Source organism: Rhinopithecus roxellana, chromosome 3 (genome assembly GCF_007565055.1).
Source record: "Rhinopithecus roxellana isolate Shanxi Qingling chromosome 3, ASM756505v1, whole genome shotgun sequence".
NCBI lineage: Eukaryota > Metazoa > Chordata > Mammalia > Primates > Cercopithecidae > Rhinopithecus > Rhinopithecus roxellana.
In genome coordinates this window covers 872347-894579 of record NC_044551.1, presented here as the reverse complement: position 1 = coordinate 894579, position 22233 = coordinate 872347, and the positions used below count along the sequence as shown (strand labels likewise).

At 42.2% G+C, this 22233-nt stretch overlaps 1 long non-coding RNA gene across 1 annotated transcript; it reads right to left on the bottom strand.

The window, feature by feature from the left end:
• Nucleotides 1-13910: 13910 nt before the first annotated feature.
• LOC104662368 lies at nucleotides 13911-19775 on the bottom strand. Its single transcript, XR_747978.1, has 3 exons — nucleotides 19248-19775; nucleotides 16347-16472; nucleotides 13911-14045 (listed from the first exon to the last, which is right to left on the bottom strand). It is a non-coding gene; the product is annotated as an uncharacterized LOC104662368 (long non-coding RNA).
• Between the last annotated feature and the right edge of the window lie 2458 nt (nucleotides 19776-22233).

Genomic DNA, 22233 nt, shown 5'->3' with positions numbered 1-22233 from the left:
GTTAAAATAAAATTGGGTTGGTGGATTAATAATTCCCTAGACTTCTGTAGCTCTGATGGCCTGTGGCTAGTGGAGGTATTTTGAGGAAGAAGCGGGGCTATGTATATAAAGTTCTTAGCTCAGGAGCTGGCACCTCGCTTGGAGCAGAGACTGCTGGATGCCTACTCAGTATCGATTCTCTCCTTCCTCACTCACAGGTTCTGATTTTATTCTGGTTGGTGATGGGCCTAGAAACAGAGGCATATTTCCTAGCCTCCTGTAAGTAGGAGTTGTCTGTTGGGTTTCCAGAAATCTTCAAGAATCCTGCCTCAACTGGGAGAGCTATGTGTTTCGCCTTTCCCTTTTTCCTGGTTCTCTCCTAAAAAGCAGAAATGGTGGCTGGCATTCCAACAGCTGTCTTGGACCATGAGGTGATCTTTGAGGATGAAAGCCATATGCTAAGTATGATGGCAAAGAAAGATAAAAAATCACCTGGTCTTCAGTAACTGTGGAACTTCCATTACAGCCTGGGGCTGCCCATCTCAAGTCCTCTTTTATGTGGGGAAAAATAAATTTGTATATCATTAAGTCACTTATGTGGGCTACTGTTATATGCAGAGGAACCTAATCCTAACTGATACATTTTTGTTATTCTGAAGATGCTTATTCTCTTCCTATGTGTTTTGACTAGGTAAATGGGTAAAAATGAAAATAATAGTAAGGACACCTGTTGCTCTGCCAGCTATGGAAGTAAAGAAAGCCCTCAATTGCTCTCTCCCTTCCTCACTGACCTGTTTTGTTGCTATGAAGATTGTCAAGGACATGCCTCCAGAGGAGACAAACTCAAGGAAAGCTCTGCTGTGTAGCAGTCCCACGGCCCCGGGGCTGTTCTTAGCTCTCATTATGCCACTCACATTGGTGAGTGGGGAGGAGCCCTTCCCCCAGTAGTCTTAGATGGTGAGCATTAAACTTGTTGCCCCGGTCATACTCAAAGGCAAGACCACAAAAGAACACAAAATAGCTCTGCCTAAAAGTGGAGGGGAGAAGAAAGAACATGATTCATGTTTGTCAAATCTTGCATTTATTATGTAGTCCAAAGCTTTCTGTGATCTGATACTGCAAATTGCAATTTGTACTCTGTAGGAAAAATATTATACCAGTCATAAATAAGTACTAATCAATACTAACCAGTAAGCAAGTCCTCATTCAAACTTTGGCCATGTGGAGAGCTAGAGGATCATTTTTTAAAGTAGCAGAGAAAAGAGAGAGAGACACAAGATGTTCCCCCATAAGCTTTAGTAGTAAAGAGGATATAAAACGAATCCATCAGCCCCTTGGAGCCATGTGTGATAAGCAAGGTCCCAAATGAGAAATTCTCTGAAACTTAATGTGATAGTTCCAGCAATTTCACTCGAGATACAGATGTTAAGGAAGTGGGTTAAAAGGGGAATAAAAAAGAAGGAAAAAGAGACACAAAAATTCAGAGAAAGCAAAAGAGGGGAACATAAAGAAATGAAAGAAAAAAGCAAAGAAAAAGAAAAGAAAGGGAATAGACAAGGGAAAGAAAGAAAAAGAAAAAAAGAAACGGAAAGAAAAATGAAAGTAAGAATGAACAAAAGAAAGAAAAGAGAAAGGAAGGAAAGAAGGAAGAAGAAAAGGAAGGAAGGAAGAAAGAAAGAGAACAAGCTTAGAAACCCTTCGATGAAACTTTTTCTACCTCCTGAGTCAAATAAATGCTCTTTCTTGGCAGTGAGTTTGTGTGTGAGGTGTGATTACTTGAATTCAGGAAAGAGCCCGAGAGAAGTGTGCTTGTTCTGCGGAGAGCAGTAGTACCCTTAGCGTGTCTTCCTGCATTTATACACAGCCAGGGAACTCCAGGCCATTTTCCATGGTGCTCACCTTCAGGGGGTAACTCAAACCTCAGTCCTGGGCAGCCTCATCTGGGTTTTAATTCTGATACTACCATTTATGAGCAGCGGGCCCTTGGGGAGGTCGCTTAACTTCTTGCAGTCTGCTTTTCCTTGTTTCCAAATCCTGGGATTATCACCCCTCCCTTGAAGAATTGTTGGGGAGAATGGAAGGGCCATTGTGCATGAAAATTATTGGCAGAGGGCTTGACCCAGAGGAGCACTTCCATAAATGAGACACCTGCCTCGTGCGTTTCTTCTCCCTCACTCTGGTCAGATGTTATTGGAGGTGCCCTGGGCTGCATTGGTGAGATTCTCCCTGGCTCTGGGGTCATGGGCGAGAATAACAGGCAGAAGAGCGCCAAGGGCAGGGCATGGCATGGGGAGCTCCACCCAGTGCCAGCAATAGGGGTGCAGATCTATAAAGAATTGCAAAACAATGACAAATCAACTAAAATGAGATCTGTTTTTTGGTTTTTTGTTTTTGTTTTCCTGAGACACTGTCTCACTCCCTTCGCCCAGGCTGGAATGCAGTGGCGCAATCTCAGATCACTGTCAGCTTCACCTCCCAGGCTCAAGTGATCCTCCCACCTAAGCCTCCTGAGTAGCTGGGACTACAGGTATGCACTACCATGCACAGCATATTTTTGTATTTTCTGTAGAGATGTGGGCTCACTATGTTGCTCAGGCTGGTTTTGAACTCCTGGGCTCAAGCAATCCACCCACCTCAGCCTCCCAATGTGTTAGGATACAGGCTTGAGCCACCACGCCTGGCCTCTTGAAACACTGCATACAGCCCCTGAGATCTGTTTTTTCACTAGCACCATGTACCCCCACTTCTAAATAATGTCATAATAAAAACTCTTCCCTGACAAAATTTTTAATGATCTAAATGTTAAACAATAGCTGTGGTTACTGTTGAGTTTTAATGCTCTACAGGCTTCAAATCAGCACATTGTAATTCTTTACCTTTTTTTTTTTTTTTTTTTTTGAGATGGAGTCTCATTCTGTCACCCAGGCTGGAGTTCAGTGGCACAATCTTGGCTCACTGCAACCTCCACTTCCCAGGTTTAAGTGATTCTCCTGCCTCAGCCTCCCGAGTAGCTGAGATTACAGGCGCACGCCAACACGCCCGGCTATTTCTGTATTTTTAGTAGAGATGGGGTTTCATCGTGTTGGTCAGGATGGTCTTAATCTCCTGACCTCGTGATCCACCTGCCTTGGTCTCTCAGAGTGCTGGGATTACAGGCGTGAGCCACCATACCTGGACAAATAATTTACCTTTTAATAAGTATGTCTTATATGGAAGTTAATCCAGAAACTTCCTGGTTATGTGAAAATAAGCGCTTATTTGAAGAGTCAGTTCATAATGGCTTGGAATCCTTTGAGCTTGCGTTGCCTGCCATTTGTTTCTTCCATGTTTATTGTGCTGAATATTCCTACAATAGATTTGAAAAAAAAACAATGATTGCAAAAGACAAACAGAAGTTGAATTACCTCATTTCTGACACTTAAACATTTTGAGTGTTGTTTAAAATTTGAAACAGTGAATCACTGAAAATTGGTGCGGCATGAAATTTTTGTTAAGTGCAAATTTTAGTTCATACATAAAATATTTTACTGAATGTAAATGATAGCTTTAAAATGGAAATGCACTCTTATTTTAAAATTATAATTATTCCTTTTAAAACTAAATAATAATCCAGTAAATAAAATATTACCACAATTGCATGATTTCACAGCTGCCTGACTTGTATTTTTTGTAGACATTTTGGTTTTATTAAAATTTACTTAGAAGTCGCCGGACAATTCTTTATATAAAATAATATATTGTAAAGAAAGGATCAAAGCTCATGCTGTAAGGTGGATATAAAACCCTTGATTAAATAGTTGTGCCTTTCCCTTTTATGTATGTTTAATAAATTTTCCCTTCCTCCCTTCCTTTCTTCCTTTCTTTCTTGCAAGTCTGGCTATATGTACAAAAATATAATAAAGAAAAATTTTCACTGCCTTTCCTGGCCACATTATTTTTAAAATTTCCAATTATTGATAGAAATAACTTTGTTGAATAGAGGAGGAGGTATTAAGGATGATCTGCTGTGGGTGTGAAATGTGGGAGATAGGCCACTGACAATAGGTTTGCCTGTCCTGAGCACAGAACACCCAAAAAGGCATGTAGGTGCCAAAGCATGAGGCCTCCCAGTTGTCTGAAGAAAATATTTTTTCTCGGCTAAGGGCATTGATTTTCCACAGTCCTGTGAGCTCCAACCTTAAGGCAAATAGCAGCAGCAGTAGTCAAAACAAATAGCTTCTCCAGGCATCAGGCAGCTATTTCCATCCTTTCCTTTCCCAAATGGCCCAGACTTAGACTTCCTTCAGTCTGCTTCAGATGATCCAATAGTTGCACCTTAAAGTCAGCCCACTCTGCAAACTGTGGAGGAAGGAGCAGCCACGTTGTAATCTTTTCTCCGTAAAGTTCATTGATTTCTTCCTGTTGTACTGTGCAGTGCTTTTTTCCTAATGCCCTTTGAGACTGAATTAAACTTTAATTCTAGCTGAAGAGGAAGCGCCGGGAGGGTTGGACAGCACTGCTGCACCATCAGTGCGACCATTGGGAGTTAATTATGCTCTAACTCTTTTGTGGCTTGGAGCTCATTACTTCCCCTTCCCCTTAGCCCCCCTTCCCTTTAGAGCTGTTTAGTTATTTCCAGCTGAAGTTGCTCATCGCCTGGAAGAGTCTCCTAGGACTCAACTGCTTACCAAACAATAACTGGAGCTCTTTCTGTCCTGCTATAAATGCTCTCCTTCACTGGAGATGTTTCTTTTCACAATAAAAGCCTGGATTTGTATACAGTCAGGGCAGTGCCCTCCGTCCTGCTGGACTGGGCCAGGCCAGGTCAGTAGTAAAATGCATGATGCAGTGTCATGGGCAGACAGCAGCTAATCTATTTCCCCAGCATGTCATTAACACAGGTGAACACAATCCACATCAAACATGGTTTCTTATTTCAAGGCCCTATTTATAGCCCATTAGTAGTTAGGGCGAGTGAGAACAAGGTTTTTGGTGGTAAGAATGCAATCCATCACAGTAATTAAATGGGTTTAAGCATGGTACTAACCTGGAGAGTGCAAAGAGTTCCAACTTGACATATTTACCCCCCAGAATGAACAAAGGCAAGGAAAGTTCCTGTCCACTGTCAGGACAGGAACCCCTGTCTTTCAGTGTGTTCCTGCTTTTAGGAACTCTCTCCATCTCTGTTTTCCTTCATGTTCTGTCTCTCTTTAAATCTCTTTCCCTGTATATCCCTGTCTTTCTTTGTTTTCCTAGCAGATTTCTTTTTTTTTTTTTAACAAAACACTTCTTCACTTCAACGCTACAATATCTGATAGCATAAGTAAATCTTCCAGAAATTAAACCAAAAACCAAAACAAAACAGAAAAACCTTTACCATACTGCCCCTGCTTTCAGCATTTTACCCTCTAGGCATCTTGCCAACTCCAGTCAGAGTAATGCACTTGGCTATGCAATTAGATTTTTCATCAAGATTTCAGAGTGATCCTGGTACTGCCTCACATCTCCCTTGCTACCTGCTTTGGTTCAAGGGCAAAAATTCAAGCCACTCGGCTGATTAGATACCCCCCTTAGCCTCCATCCCTGCTGAGAATGTGAGCTTTCCCATAAAATGCTGATCTTTGGTGCTTACAAAATAAGCAGCCAAAAGCAAATCTCAAGCTCTGAGCATGTAATTTTTACCTGTACACTGAAGCATATCATGGACCCCAGAGCCAAGGTGCTGAGGCGCCAGGGATATCAGACTAATTTCACACAACCTCCAGAAGCAGCTGCCTGCGGAGGGCCCCGGCCGCTGTTTCATACACAGAGCAGCAGCGCACACTGGTTTAGGATGGGAGATGAAGAAGTGGCACCATATCTACTTGCAGCCACAGGGGGCACCAAAGCAGGCAGGATGTAATTATCCTTGATGCATCTCTTTGCCTCCCAACTTCAAGAAGTTTATAATTCCTCCTTACATAAAAAATATAAAAAATTATATATGGTCATAATGCCAGCCCTTGCTGGCTTCTAGAAACAGCTTTCAAATTTGCCTCTCTGGAAAAGGTGACCCAGGGGGGAGAATGCAAACACTAGCAACCACGTTTCTGAGGGCCTGGCTCCAGGCAGACAAGACAATGTGAGAATTTAGGGTCATCAAAAAAAAAAAAAAAAAAAACACCAGGTCAGTCTATTTTTCATAAACATATATTTTATGCTATAGTAGTCATGGTATACCAGAAGAATATTATATATTTTTTACCCTTCTACTATAGCAGCAGGCTTTATGTCGATAAAGGGAAGTTATGTACCTAATAAATCACATTTAATGACTATAAACTACATTTTTTTCTTTTACCCCTTTAAAAATCATTAAATATAGCATACATACAGAAAAGTCTAGTATAACAAATAATGAACACCATTATTTCAAAGGATGCAACATCATCAGTACCCCAGGAACCCTCATCTTACTTTTCCCCAACAACCCCTCATATCCCAGGGGAAAGCACTCTACTCTGACTTTTAAGGTGATCACAACTTTCTTTACATTTTGACCACCTCTATATCCCTAAGCATTATAGTTTAGTGCTGCCTGCTTTGGGACTTTAGATAAGGAAAATCATATACAAGATATTATTTTGTATCTTTGCCTCTTTCACTCTATATCATTTATGAGCTTCATTAATGTTAAGTGCATCTCTAGTTGATTTGTTTTTATTGCCATTTAGCATCCCAGGGTATGAATATGCTACAGTTTACCCACTCCCACTGGGTATTTATTTACCCACTGGTATTAACATTTGGGTATGTTCCCTGGTGCCTGCATTTATCTAGGGTTTTTATGTAGGAATAGAATTGCTGGATCATAGAGATGTGTATCTTCAACTTGACTAGTGTTCTGTGTGTGTCTGTTTGGCATCCACTCATCACAGGGCCAAGTATAGTAACTGTTTTTTTCTTATTTTCCATGTTCTTGATTCTGTGGCACTTGGAGGCACTGCAGACCCAGGGAGATGCTGCCCCTCCCAGGGTTAGCCAATTCCTAGAGATTGCAAAGGGCTTGGCAGAAAGCATACTTTTCATATACAAGCCAAACCAATCCAGGATCTATAGTCCCAACCGCCCTCCTTATCTAACTCGCACACACCATGCCAACACTTCTTCTGCCCTAAGTTATCCCAGGGCCAAGTTCCAGGCAACTTGAGACCACCCCTGTAACCCAAGGGCTGATAGAGGCTATTCAAACTAGCTCATCCTAAACTGTTTACTCCACCCTGCCTTCCCTTTTCAAGGAAACCCTGATAAAGGCTGTGCCCCCAGCTTTCCCCTACCTCCTGTCTTCTGCCTCCTGACCATACCCATGCTTCCCACGTGGCCCTGCGTGGTGAGCGTGCCCCCTTCTCTTGGGAAATGAAGTAATAAATTCTACAGTGGCATCAGCTTCTCTGTGTTGTCACTCAGTCATACCTCTATAAATTAAGCCCTGGGTATAATTTCAGAACAACTAGAAAATGTCAAACTGCTTTTCAAAATGCTGGTGTCACTTTATACTCCCACCAGCAGTGTATCAGCATCTTTCCAGAGATGCTCCTTGAATGAACAGGATATTTGATTGTTGTAATATCATAAAATCAGAATTTGAGTACATCTGGGTGAGCTTCCTGTTTCAGAGATCTGTGCTGAATGCATAGTGAGGTCATTGCTGCAAAGCCATGGTCTTAGCCTTAGTCCTGGCGGTGGGGCAGTCAGGAGGGCACCTGACGGCATGTTCTTTGGGTCTTTAAGGAGAAACCTTAAGATTCACAGTGAGTGGTGAATGTTGATTCTTTTGCATTCTGATGTAATGCTTTATTTTTAAAGCACTGAGCTATTTTCTGAATCCGCATATGCTTTAGTTGTCTGCTCAATATCTAGTTCTCCCATCTTTCTTACCAAGAGAACTCTGATTCGGTTTGGGAGACAACGTGCCCAGCCCTAGTGATGGATCACGCCTGGCCCAAGTCAGTCGAATAATTTCTTCTCAGCTTACCAGCCTCCCTCACCTTTAGGGGTGAGACTATCTCCTGATCATGTGACTTGGTTTTGGCTGATGAGATATGAACAGAAGTCTGGGGAGGAGGCAGATGTAGCTGGAACCCCCTTATCATTTCTTCCTGTTCTGACTGTTGGAGTTATTTCCAGAGCTTTAGGAAACATCTTGAGGTGATAATTGAATAGAATTTTCGAGTCCTGATAATGGCAAACCACTGAATCAATATCAGCAGCCACTTTGTTCCAGACTTCTTATGTGAGAAAATAAACCCTTGCTTGTTTAAACTGGTTGTTCAGGGTTTTTTTGTTGGGCAGCTACATGCACTCTTAACTAATACACTGAAGGAAGCCTAAGTGTCTTCGTGCAGAAATTTGTAATTTAAAGGGGAGTGGGAAATGTTGCGTCTGAATGATGCAAACGTGAACACATGGAGGATTGCCTTTGCCTTTTATTACGTACCCACTTCTTTAATTTTTCACATATTAATCTATGTATTTTTCTATCACACATCTGAGCATTTACTATGTGCTAGGCATTGACTTCGGTGCTGGGGATAAATAAGAGAGTGTTGTTGTCCTCAAGGGCCTTGTGCTTTATTAGGCAGACAGATACAGAAGTAGTAATATGAACACTAATAATGTCAGTGTGATAAGTGAATGACAGAGGAATGTCCAAAGTACATGGTTAGCACAGAAGAGGAGTGCATCACTTAGCCCAGGGTTGGCAGGGGTTGGGGAAGGGTGGCAGATAACCCAGGGAGGAAGTGAGTTATGGATAGTTGCTATTGTTTAATCTTGAAGTCTTGAAATGTCAAGAGGATTTAAAAGTCACCTAGAAGGGAAAAGGACATTCCAGGCAGAAGCAACAGGGTATGTAAGGGCACAGAGGTTTGGAACCATGTGATATGTTGGGGAACCACTGTCCAGTATTATTGGAGTGTGGCCTTTGAAGCAGTGTAAATGTAGTTCCCAATATGAATGGGGCAGTAAATGTCGAGTGCACATTTGTGATATAAGGTGACACATTTGAGTTGTCACCTTTACAGCAGGGTTCATGGAGTTCATTTGTAGTGGGACCAGGTAATGGGGTCCATTAGTCATGGGACCAAGATCAATCCTTGGCAGTCTTGTTTGCTAGGGATCATCTAATTTTTAAATGGCAAGTAAGTTTTGTCTTGTAGTCAGATCTGATTGGTAAGTAAGCACCCAGAATTCTATATTTTAAAGAATCAGAAGCTATATCTATTATCAGCAAGAAAGCCTTGATTGATGGTGTGGAGCCCATGGCCATGAATTTGCCACCCTTTTTCTAAATGCCTTGCTCTGCAGTAGTTCAGGCCCCGTGGAGGAGCCCTCCAGAATCCAGCTCATGCTGTTTGCATATTGCTTGCTTTATTATGTGTGCAATGCTGCTCTAATCACCAGAGTTACCATTATAAACTGCATCAGCCATCTGCGTGCCTGGGAAGAACAGACACTAGGGTGAACACAATTTAAACTCTCTTGGCTTTCAAATGACGGGAAGATGAGGTACTGAATGTCAAGGTCTTATTTAAGGAATGATAAAACAACCCGCTTCATGTGCTATCATTAGAGCAACCACATTTGTTATAGATAAAAATGAAGAACAATTTATATTTTGAGTCTTTCTCTTTCTCTCTCAAGCTAAAATGATCTCAACATTCCGTCCTACAAGCTGTAATGGTACAATGTGTATTGTGTAGCAGGCTGGTTTGATTCGCAACTCTGAAAGAATCAGTTTCCTGGTGCTGAAAAATAAAAGCCCTCTGTATTCAAGCAAAGCCCAGCCTCAGGTAGCTGGGTTCTGGAACACATCTTTATTACATCAAAGGGCTGGAGAGAAACAGTTCTAGGTACTAAATTAATATGATCAATTTATTTTTAGTGCACCTATGGAAGACAAAGGTGATTTTCTTGTTAAATGGCTACTCCCAGAGTGGGCATGTGGGCAGACCCCAGTTACATAAATGTGCATGCTAAACCTAAAAGACCCTTGACCTAATGAAGACAAGAAAAGAGATACCCTCCGATGCCACAGGAACACAGGTAAGAGCAGCTCCTGGGTGTCTACGGCAGAAAGAAAAACTACAGAGCATTTCAGCACTGAAGTGACAGCCAGGAGAAATCATTCTTTGTTGTGTGGACTTGCATGGGTTTGTTGTCATCCCTGAACCCAGTTTCCTCCTCTGTAAAATAAGAAAAATACTCCACACCTTCATTAAATGGATCTGGTCAAATGAGATTCTGTGTGTGAAATGGTCATTAAATTATATAACACCATGTAAATATTAGGTAGCATAATTACTATTGTCACCTCATAAGGCTATTACAAGATTCAGAAGAGATAATGTAGGTGAAATCACTTGGAAAAGTACTATGGAAAAATCTGGAAAAGTACAAATGTAAAATGGTAGTTGAAGTAATAGTATCAGTACTTTTAGTTATGAGAGGCTAGAGACAGTATGAGAAGTACATGAGAGAGTACAAAGGCATTATGGAAATAAAAGGTTTAGAGCATTTGAAAAACAGGCAAGTGGTCATTTCAATAAAAACAGAATATAAACCCTGGAATTTCCCAGAACAGAAGCATCCATGTTAGTGGAGTTGTGAACAGGTTAGGAGTCATTGTTCAGACATTAAGTCCATACGGCATTTTATACTTAATAGGCCTTTTCGATGATCAGAACGAGAGACTGACTCAGGTTACAGTGAAGAAATCGAGATTCATTGGTGGATATATGAAGGCAGAAATCTGTACCAGACCTCATGGTGGAATTGCAAAGAGCCAAGACTCATGGAGAATGGTATGTCCATCAGGAACTAGGAGGTTATACAGGATCAGAAGCAACTCTGGAGACTGATTGTCTTGTGATCCTACAGCAGCAGGAGTTTTCTAATTTTCTAGTATTTATGCCACTGCACAACGAGTATCTCATTGCTCTTCTGCATGTCACTCAGTTTTAGCTGTCTAGGACTGCAGGCTTTCCCCTAGCTTTTGCCTTCCCAGGCTTCCTCTTGCCTGTGGCTTCTGCTGCTCTAGGTTTCTGCTGAAGGCCTCTGGGCTTCTGTTTCCTTCCTACTTTTCAATTCATGAATATCTGTATGATTCTCATTTAGACTCTTCTAGAGAGGGACTCCGAGTGCTTCCATGATCCCCATTGTCTGTGTTGGGCTCGGCTTTTGTGTCAGGCCGACTCAGAGAGGAGCTGCTCTGAGGTCAGACTTCCACACCTAGATTGTGATGGTTAATACTGAGTGTCAACTTGATTGGACTGAAGGATACAAAATATTGATCCTGGGTGTGTCTGTGGGAGTGTTGCCAAAGCAGATTAACATCAGAGTCAGTGGGCTGGGAAAGGCAGACCCATCCTTAACCTGATATCTAATCGGCTGCCAGCACGGCTAGAATACAAGCAGGCAGGAAAATGTGAAAAGAGAGACTGGCCTAGTCTCCCAGCCTACATCTTTCTCCATGCTGGATGCTTTCTGCCCTCAAACATCATACTCCAGGTTCTTCAGTTTTGGAACTCAGACTGGCTCTCCTTGCTTCTCAGCCTGCAGATGGCCTGTTGTGGGACCTTGTGATCATGTGGGTTAATACTTAATAAACTCATATATATATATATTCCATTAATTCTGTCCTTCTAGAGAACCCTGACTAATACAGGGTTCAGACCAATCATCTGTGAATCAGGAAGGAGAGTCACCTGATCTGAACCTAGCAAGAACCCCTTCCCTTGGGTCTGTTGGCGGGCAGGCACTCCACAGTTTTCCTGTTCAGTACACATGTGAGGATGCTTGGAGTTCTGTGACACTTAGTTTACTTTCCACTACTAGGTCAGTAGGAGCAGTGGCTTGCAGAAGGCACTTTCTATAAAAACATAACACATTAAACAAACACCCTAAGTACGATCATGATGATAATGATGGCAAACAAGATGAAGGAGGAGGAGGAGAGGGAGAAGAAAAAGAAGAAAAATGTAGGGATTTTGAAATGTCTTCCTTTGAAGACACTATGGAAGAAAATACACACTGTAGAGCAGGTGTGTCCAATATTTTGACTTCCCTGGGCCACACTGGAAGAAGAATTGTCTTGGGCCACACATAAAATACACTAACACTAACGATAGTTGATGAGCTAAAAAAAAAAAAAAAAAAATCTCATAATGTTTTAAGGAAGTTTATGGGCCAAATTCAAAGCTGTCCTGGGCTGCATGTGGCCCGCAGGCCACGGGTTGGACAAGCTTGGTGTAAAGTGTCAGGAATATTATGCTTGGCTGAAGTTGAACTTTGTTTTGGATTCTGATTATTTTATCTAAAGTGGCTTCAAAGTGGCTTCCTCGACATAATTAAGAATCTCAGAATTTTGGAACAGAAAGAAACCTCAAAGAAATCTATTCTTTGGTTAGACCATTTTGCATGGTGTAATCCCTACATCTTAGAGAAGTAGAAATGAGGCTCTTTGAGGCTGAGTGGCCCGGCAAGCTTAGGAGGCCTCTGTTCTGGGATTTCAGAACACAGCGGTGATTTCAGAGATTCTCTGCCACAGAACTGCTAACTCTGGTTGGCTGGTTTCCACTTGGGCGCTTGTGTAGATGGAAACCTTATTGGCTTAAATAGTTACCTCTTTCTTGGGGGCAGCTGGCCTGGAATTCCTGCCAATCTTTCCCTTATAAAACAGAAATCTGTTTTTTCTATAAAGGCGTGGTGTATTTTCTAAGCTTTATTTAGACTCTGGGTGTTCCCAAGCCATCTTTCACTGTCACATTCTCACCTCCAATTTATTCAACCTCAGAGCTGTTACCAAATAGCTAGAACCAGAAGCCACACTAGTTTCCAGGTGTTTGTAAAGGATCTGGCCACTAACAACACAAAACAAAAATAATATCACAATGTCACTGTCATTGTAATCAATCTCCCGACTTTATCACACAACAATGGCTATCCTGGGTGAAGCTTTTTATAAGTTTTGTGTTCTGCCAACAAACAACCAAAAAATAAAATTGTCACTGGATTAAAAAAATCATATGTTATAGTGGTAGCTGAGGTGTTCTTGTGGTTCTAAAATGATAAACAAAATAACCAGAATATGTATAAGATATCTGCCATGTTTTAACTGTGTAGCTCTGGGCAAGTTACTCAGTCTCCACCCTTTACAATTCCTATCTGAACACTAGGATATTTGTGTTCTTAGCACTGTTGTTGGCTTACAGGAAATGCTTAACAAACTACCTATTAATATTGAATATCTATTTATTTAGTCATCATAAGAACTGTATAAAGAATGAAACTCAGAAAAAAATCAAGTAATTTGCTCAAGTTCTAAAAAGCTGTAAGTGGTAGAGTTAGTAGAATTAGAACCAATTTTCTGAATTCCATCTGGTGGTCTTTTTGCTTCACCAGAGCTAACCACAACTGCCATGTTTTAGGGCTAGGCAATGGGAACCCCAGTGTGTATCCTGGATCTGACTCTCAGCTCCCAGAATTTAGAAACCCCAGTGCAACCCGTCTCAGTGCCTCTCTCCTTGGAGGCATCTTGTGGGCCACGCCAGCACCCACTGTCCCTCTGCTCTGACAGGTGGCAGGATCCCGGGATCTGGAGGTGTTGAAGGAGAGCTGTAATTTTCTTCCTCCCCTGCCTATGGTATGGACTGTTTGACACTCCCTGAGGGGCCTCAAGAACTTCTTGCCATAAACTCTAGGCTCCTTATCTTGGTAAATCAACATAATGCTCACCGAGTTGGCTTTCCTCAAGTTAGGATGGCTGATGTGTATGGAATTACTCAGTAAGATTTATTGAGAGCCTCACAGAAAACTTGGCAGGTTTTATTTCTTAAGTGATGACAAAGGTGGCCCTTGCCAGTGAAAGGCCACGCTGCTGGCCACCCCTTCTGAAATAGTCTTGTTGACTAAAGTTCTGTGCAGGATTTTATTGGCATCTTTAAATAGACAAATTGGCGACTCCTCGTTTTCTTTTTTATTAACAGAGGTGGTGGTGAGGCTTGCTCTCGGATGCTGTCAGGGAGCATCATCTGACTGCGTTTGGTACCCTGGGGGAGACAAACAAAAACTTGAGTGAAAGGAAAATGAGAACTCACCTGAAACCAAGAAGAGTCTTTGGAGAAGGATTTTTGTGTAGGTCATCTGGAAAGTGTTTACTCTTAGCGGTTATGCATAACTATAGTCTTAAGAAGAAAGTGAGGTGGGGGTGCGAGTAAGGGTGGGAGTGGGGTAGGGGTAAAGGAGTGGGTGGAGATGTGTCTGTGTGCCCAAAAAACTGTCCCAAAGCAAACATGGTCACATGCACCATCTAAACAAATGTCTCATGACTTTAGCCTCCAGCATACTCTGCAGTCACTGCATTTGTTGACTTGCCTGTCTTACCCAGCAAAAGATGTAGACGATTTCCACTATCTTTCTGTAGACCCTCACTAAATGACCAGATGGGAAAAGTCAATTGCCTGATCAAGTTGCCAGTCAGCCTGTGAGCAGTTCAGATAGTGCAGAATTTATAGCAAAGGAATTTTTATGATTTCTCCCTCCCCAACCCCCACGAAGAAGCAAAGGCCCTACTCTTGACCTCGGCATCCCCTTGTTGCTTTCTTCTTGTCCATGACACCTAGGCTTGATATTCTTTACCTTGGGCATTCTTGTGAATATATGGTGAATTTTCATTTATACTGAATACAATTCAGAAGACAGAGGCTTTCCAAGTTTCAGATCTCCTGAGAAAGGTATGAGTGTGTGAGTATGTTAAAGAAAAGCTCTTAGCTTGTCTCATGGTTTAAAGTCCTCCTGAGATATCTGAGCTCAATCTAAGGAATAAAGTAGATTGGTTCCTCCCTGTCTGATGAGTTTTATCAAAATGTGATAAAATGTGGTGAAGAAAAATGGTGGGCCAACTTCGTTATAGTTCTACTAAGGGACACTGTACAGGTAAACCAGGCCATAACTCATTTGTCCTGTGACAGTTTTTATTATTCTGTTTTTATGCAGTTTTGAAGAGTGAGGGGAATTGCCCTAGACAACAGATGTGAGAGACTTTTTTTCTTTCTTTCTGTCCTGTGGACAGGCCTCAGGCTCCAGCCCAGTGACTCATTGTTGTAGTATTATATACCTCAAGATGAAGTGTGTGCGGTGGAAAGTGTGGGCAGGATTTATCAGTACGACTTCTTCCTTTGAAGTATCAGGGCAGGCTACTTTGCTGATGGTTTCTGGAACCTGGCCAAGCCCCAATATGCTGTGAAAATAGCCGTCTTAGGTTTTCTTGGCACATGAGCACATTTGCACTTGATTCTCAGACCTCCATTGCTTTCTGATGTTTTTGAGGCCAGTGTTCTTGGGATTTAGGGCCCAGGGCCAGATTGTAACCCTGCCTGTTTGTACTCCTTCAAATGCCCCATCCCAGCATGGGTTTGATGGCTCCAGATACAGACTGTAACACCAACTTGAGTTCCAAAGTGCAGGCTGGCTTTAGGTTGCTTTTAAGCATTCATGCATAAATTTCTCTACAGCCCACATTTCCTGCTGCCCTGCCCCCACTAACAAAATGCTGACTCTCAAGGCATTTTACCATGACAATGCTTTCTACAGCAATGCATCTTTGCATTTTCAACTTGAAACCAGGGCAATGTGTATGCGGAGAAAAACATAGGAATGCCATGATAACTCTATCAGTAATTTGAAAAAATAGGGCTAGGCATGATGGTTTACACCTATAATCCCAGCACTTTGGAGGCCAAGGCCAGTGGATTACTTGAGGCCAGGAGTTTGAGACCAGCCTGGCCAACATGGTGAAACCCCATCTCTACTAAAAACACAAAAATTAGCTGAGTGTGGTGGCACGTGCCTGTAATCCCAACTACTCAGGAGGCTGAGGCAGGAGAATCGCTTGAACCTGGGAGGTGAAAATTGCAGTGAGCCAAGATCATGCCACTGCACTCCAGCCTGGGTGATAGAGCAAGACTCTGTCTCAAAATAAATAAAAAAGAAGAAGAAGAAAAAAAAAGAAAATTGCTCCTTTTCTAGTAAAAAAAAAAAAAAAAAAAAAAAAATCTAACATCTATTTGCCTGTACCTTCCTCCTCCCGCCTTTATTCATTGTCATACTGTTATCAGTTTTGGGAACAAAGGACATAAGAACCTGATTATGTTAGACTCCCAGACACCCTTCCAGAGGTGAATGTTTCAGCCACATTTCTCATCACCCAGCTGTGTGTAAGAAATAGCTTCCCTGTAAATGCGTATTTCCCAATAGATGCCCCATTTCAGCTTTCCCTCTAGCCTGGGAACCAGACTCTGTCGTTCTTGATTAAAATATTGCCAGCCTGTGTTGGGGAACCCATAATTAACCTTGCTGAGCATCTTTTGCACTTTCTCCTTTTGAGTGGGCAGACCCTTTAATACGGCAACTTGATGTGACTGGGCTTAAATCTGGGGAAAGGCTTAGAAAGCTGGCAGATCCATGTCAATGGCCTCCTAGTTGAAAAGAAAATTGATATGTTTGCAGGTTGGGTCCTGTTATGGGTTGAATTTTCCCCCCAACCCTCACAAATTATGTGGTGAAGTCCTAACCCCCAGTACCTCAGCATGCCCTTGTTTGGAGATAAGGTATTATAGAGGCAATCAAGTTAAAATGAGGTCATTAGGGTGGGCCCTAATCCAATATGACTGATGTCCTTACAAAAAGGGGAAATTTGGGCTGGCCACAGTGACTCATGCCTGTAATCCCAGCACTTTGGGAGGTCGAGGTGGGCAGATCACAAGGTCAAGAGATCAAGACAATCCTGGCCAACATGGTGAAAACCCATCTCTACTAAAAATACAAACATCAGCTGGGTGTGGTGGTGCATGCCTGTAGTCCCAGCTACTTGGGAGGATGAGGCAGGAGAACAGCTTGAACCCGAAAGGTGGAGGTTGCAGTGAGCCGAGATTACACCACTGCACTCCAGCCTGGGTGACAGAGCAAGACTCTGTCTCAAAAATAAAATAAAATAAAAAGATCGGTGGGGGGGGGGGGGGGGGGAATTTGGAGACAGATCTATATACATTGAGACTGCCATATGAACATAAAGACAGTTCTCTATCAGCTAAGGGGAGAGGCCTGGAGCAAGTCCTTCCTTCATAGCCCTCAGAAGGAACCAATGCTGTGGACACTTTGATCTTGGATTTCCAGCCTGCAGAACTGTAAGCCAATAACTCTGTGCTGTTTAGGCCTCCTCATCAGTGGCACTTTGTTGTGGCAGCTCCAGCACACATATATGTCTCTTTGGCGGCAGGCTCTGAGGCAGAGATTAGTATGTACGCTTATTAGGGAATGCTCTTGGGATAAACTCCCATGGAAGAGAAGGGAAGTGGGCAGATTGGGACGAGGGAGAAGTTGAGCTGTGATGTAGTCCCAGCAAAGGTCTCAGCTAACTCCATGGGAAGCTCTGGAGCTGGTATGGCGCTTCATTGTTGGAATATGAGCTTGGGCCTTTATAACTCCCTGCTGATCAATCATTGGGTCGGGGCTGCCTCTGCCTAGTTTTCATAAGCCTAGACAAATCCTGAAGAGGACCTACAGCTGGGGATGGTCTTTTGGGAGCAAATTCCAGCTTCTGTGGGATAAATCCTTCAGTCCTCATGGGGGATCTCACAGCACCACCGTGAGTACATATCCCCAGTAGCTGGCTGACTTAAGGGTGGCTTATCAAATTTCCTAATTTTCAAAATGGGGTTGAACTTTGTAAGGTGTGGTACCGTTCAGTTGTCTTTCTATCTTACTTTGTAGGTGAAGCAGGCTGTGGCTCCCCCAACACTTTGATCCTGTTGTGGGTGAGAGGTGGGACATGGGAGGTGTATCAATCATTATCTAGACAGAAAAACAGAAACTATTCTGGATGTTTCAAACAGAAGGAATTAATGGAGAAAGAAGGTTACAAAGGTGTTAGATGGACTGGGGAAGCACATAGAGAGGGAAATGTGTCCCAGAGATCAGGAAGCTGGGTTTTTTCAACCTGGGTTGAAACCTGCAAGCCCATACTGTCTGCTGAGTTTCTAAAGATGCTACTGCTGCTACCATTGCTACAGTGGGATCTATGCTGTTCCCTCTGACCAGGAACCCCGGACACCACATTTTGATGCTGGCGAAACCAGGACTGACACCGCTAAAGCTCACCCATGGAGCTGCCAGTGTCACCCATGGAGCTGCCAGAGCCCATAGTTGCTGATCTCGGTACTACTGTTATTGGTGGCTCTACCAGTAGCAGACAAAAAAGCCTTCTTCCTCCTATCTTTTAGCCTTCCTCTAGCAAGAGGAAGGCGTGGAAGAATGGCATGGATCTGGGACCAGCAGACAATAGTCCACTCTCTTTCAGACTAGCTCTTTGTCCTGTCTCTTCTTAGTGTACTGTCCTGAGAGGGAGGTCACATAGCAATGGCCAGGAAGCCCCTCCCCAAGACTGAGGAGAAACCAGGTCTACTAGCTCTCATCCAATATTCTCTGAACCACATCATGGCATAGCTAAAGCCTCACCTCCCTTTTCCTTTCCTTCTGGTTTCCGAGAGGAATACTGGGTCACCACTAAAATGTGGACCTCAAAAGGGCCAATGAGATCAACTCTACTACCCAGCCACTTCAGTCAATACCTGTCAAACTGATGTTTCAACTGAATTTCTGGTTATTTGATTGAATTGGTCAAATAAATGTTCTTTGGACACATTTATTTCTTTGGCACATTGATAAAATAGTAGCATCTACTTATCATGAATACAACTTCTTGTATTTATTATCTATTGACTTTTTACAAATAAAATTCTTGTATTTATTATCTATTAACTTTTCAAGGTGATACATTTTTTCCCCCATTCTTCCAGCAACCGGGGACATATCATAAATCATCCTTCTTTCATCCATTTGTTCTTTCAGAAAATATTTACCAGAGTCCAACTATGAACAAGGGTTTGTATTTTGTAGTGGAAGGAATACAAAGAAGTACAAGAAATAACTCTACCAAGAAGGAGTTGATAGCTACTAAGAAGGAGACACTTTTACAAGTAAAGTAACTGACCTGAAGAAAGAGAACAAGGAAGTTCTAGAATCAGCCAAGACTTCTGATTGGCAAGCCCAAGCCCTCCAAATAAACAACCCCCTACTTGATGAATACTGAGGTGACACACTCAGTTGCATCAGCTCTAAGATTCAAGTCAATGTCTTTTATTATTTTGAATGGCATCTGATTATAGATTAATATGTGTTTGGTCTAAGGTTACCTTGAAGTGTCTTCATTTATCCTCGTGGAAGTGACTGAGCAGGCTTGTTTTTTTTTTTTTCCATGTTGCTTAGCTTTGTAGATACAAATTAAGCAATATATTGTATTCCTTCTGTCTAACCATGTGGTTGGTATAATTATTCCACAGACAGATGAATTCAACAGCCTGTGCATAGTGATTCAACATGAGTAAGGACAAAATGGTAGGCGGTAAAGGTTGTCAGAAGGACACCTGGGTCTTCACTAGATGCTGCCACTAAAGCCAGACCATCAGATATGGCAAACCTCAGGGTGTTGCCAAATCTTACAGACCAAATTCTTTCACCTGGGAATTTTACTCATTCATCAGACCTAATATTTCTCCTAAATTAGGAGACATGATGAGAATTTTATCAAATCAATTCTGCAGTTAGTAATTTGACTACCATCTAGCATATTATTCTAGCAATCTATCCATTTCTTCAAATCATGGACTATTTCAGGATATTTCCCCAATCATACTCGGATCTCAAATGATAGGCTGAACTCACTCTCCCTCTTTTGAGTGGTCACCATGCTCAGCAGAGGCACTGATGTTACCATGGTTTCCTTAGTGACACAGATGCTACAAAGGGGAGAGTGTGGTTGAGGAGGCAAAGCAAGAAAGGGAAAAGGGGCCTTGATATTCCTATGTGCAGGGTGCTAGCCAGACTTCACTGCCTCACACAGGGGACAATTGTCCAGCTCATGAAAGATTGCTGTCAGGGCATAAAAGCCTTGTTTGGCTCAGTTAAGATTTATGAAGTATGTTCTGTGTATCAGGCATTTTACCATTTTAATTTCCAGAAAAGACAGCTAATTTTTCCTGTGCATCTGGGATGTTCCTCCAAGATAGCAGGGACAAGAAGGCAGTTTTGTGGTGCCACAGTTGTATATGGGCTTAATTTGAAATGATTAGTTTCATTAGCCTTGATATTCTAATTATATCTCTACATTTCACCATCTTGCATAGAGAATATGCAAAACAAAGGGCTACTGAGCCAGGGTTGGAAGGAGCCCTGATTTTGATTGTTTCTCATTTTCATTTTTGTTTTCAATAGAAGTCAATTCCTAGTGTTCAGTAAGGCCTCCAAGCCATTGGAACCATTTAGCAGAGCCCTGCCAGGGTGTGGGCTTACCTGGACAGGTTCCTGACTAGTCATCCACTGCTGTCAGGACTTACGGATGGTGCTTGTCAGGGTTCTTCTTATGCTGCTAGAGAACCTGTCACCTATTTCTCAGAGATTCTTTCCTGGTTAGAGGTACCTAAGTGTTGCCCTGAGTTCCATGGAGGGTGATAGCCACCAGATTTGACTTCAATAATATTCTTCATCCTCAGAAGCCAGGGTAACTGTGCAACTATGTAACATTTTGTGTTTGTAAGGTGGTGGAATTTTATAGAATAATGAATCTTCACAGAGCCCTGGGTTGCTAGGTAACCTCGATTTAGTTCCACTTTGGAATGAGGAAAATCTGAAAAGAAAAAGAGAAGTAAATTTCTTAGAATTTCCCCACTCATGATTCAATGCTGATACAGAATTCCAGAATGATTAAGTATCCTAAGCCCGTGTCGGTCAACTCTGAAAGTTGAAAGGAGAAACCTGGTGAAAGGGTAGGGCCGTAAAAGAGAACTGAGGTGGCTGTTTGAAAGGGGCCATATCTCCTTGAAGACACGTGTCTCTCTAGGAGGATCAATATACAGCATTGTTTCTCCGTGGCTGTCCCGTACTGTTTTGAGACCTTAGTGTATTATTTCTAGATCAACAATTTATGGTATTTATTGAGCACCTGCAATGTGTCCAGCTTTGTGCTTGGTGATGTGAAGGCAAGAGATATAGAGGACCTAGTTTCTAATCTTCAAAAAAGTCTACACTGTGGTTGAAGTGATAAGGTGTATTCAAATAAATCAATTTAGAAACTATGTCAGATAGACATTATATAGAAGCTTATGCTACCTGTTTGCAGGTCAGAAGTTCCTTTCTTGCCATTGGAAAAGAGAAAGGAGAGAGAACGCCAAGTGTCAGAGTCCCTGGGAAAAGCTTCCAGGAGGAAGAAAAGCTTAAATTGTGGAAAAGAAAAAGGAAGTCTGATAGGTCCCTGACATTTGTGAGCTTCTGATTACACCAATATCGTGATAATTTCTTCCACAATACAGTCAAACACAAAGAGAGTTTTTGCCTCTGAAATGACAAGCAGAGAACCACAAGGCAATGTTGAGATGCGGAGGATGGCAGGTTCCCTCCTAGCTGAGTGACTCATGCCTCCACTCCAGGGTGCAGGGCTTAGATTCATGACAGATAAGGACAGGCCATAGGCCTTACAGGTGGCTTTCAAATACATGAAATCAGGGATCTACTATATTTCAAGATGGCGAGATTTAGCATGAGGCACAGAGGTGAGACTGATGAAGAATCTGTTCCAGTTAGGATGAAAGTCCCTGGAAGAAAGCAACAGAAAACAGGGTCTGCTCGTAAAAGGTATTGAGATTAGACCCGATGCAGTAATTAAAGAGGAATTATTATATCTTATTGGACAAGCTAAAGACATGGGATAAGGGCTCTTTTAGAAACACTTGAATGGGAGTGGCATAGGAAAGAATTGGAGGGGAAGGGAAAACTAGAATCAAGGAGATGATTTAGAATGTAGATTGTATGAGAGGATGGAGATTGCATTGGCAGAAAAGAAAGGGCAAGTCGGCAAGATTCTGCAAATAATGGGCTTTGGTGATAAATTTACATAGACTATGAGGAAGGAGGTGAAGAAAAAGGAGGGTAAGAAAAGATGGTCTTAGCAATACTCTGCAACTTCCCAATACTCCATTGTCTAAAGTAGTTTCTCCACCATGAATGTGTGCTGGGTGAGGCTTCACAGGCAAAACACTCCATGGGCCCATGGTTGTAGTTCTCTTTTTTGAAAAATTACAAACATCTAAAATTGTGGTAAAATGGACATAGCATTAAGCTGATCAT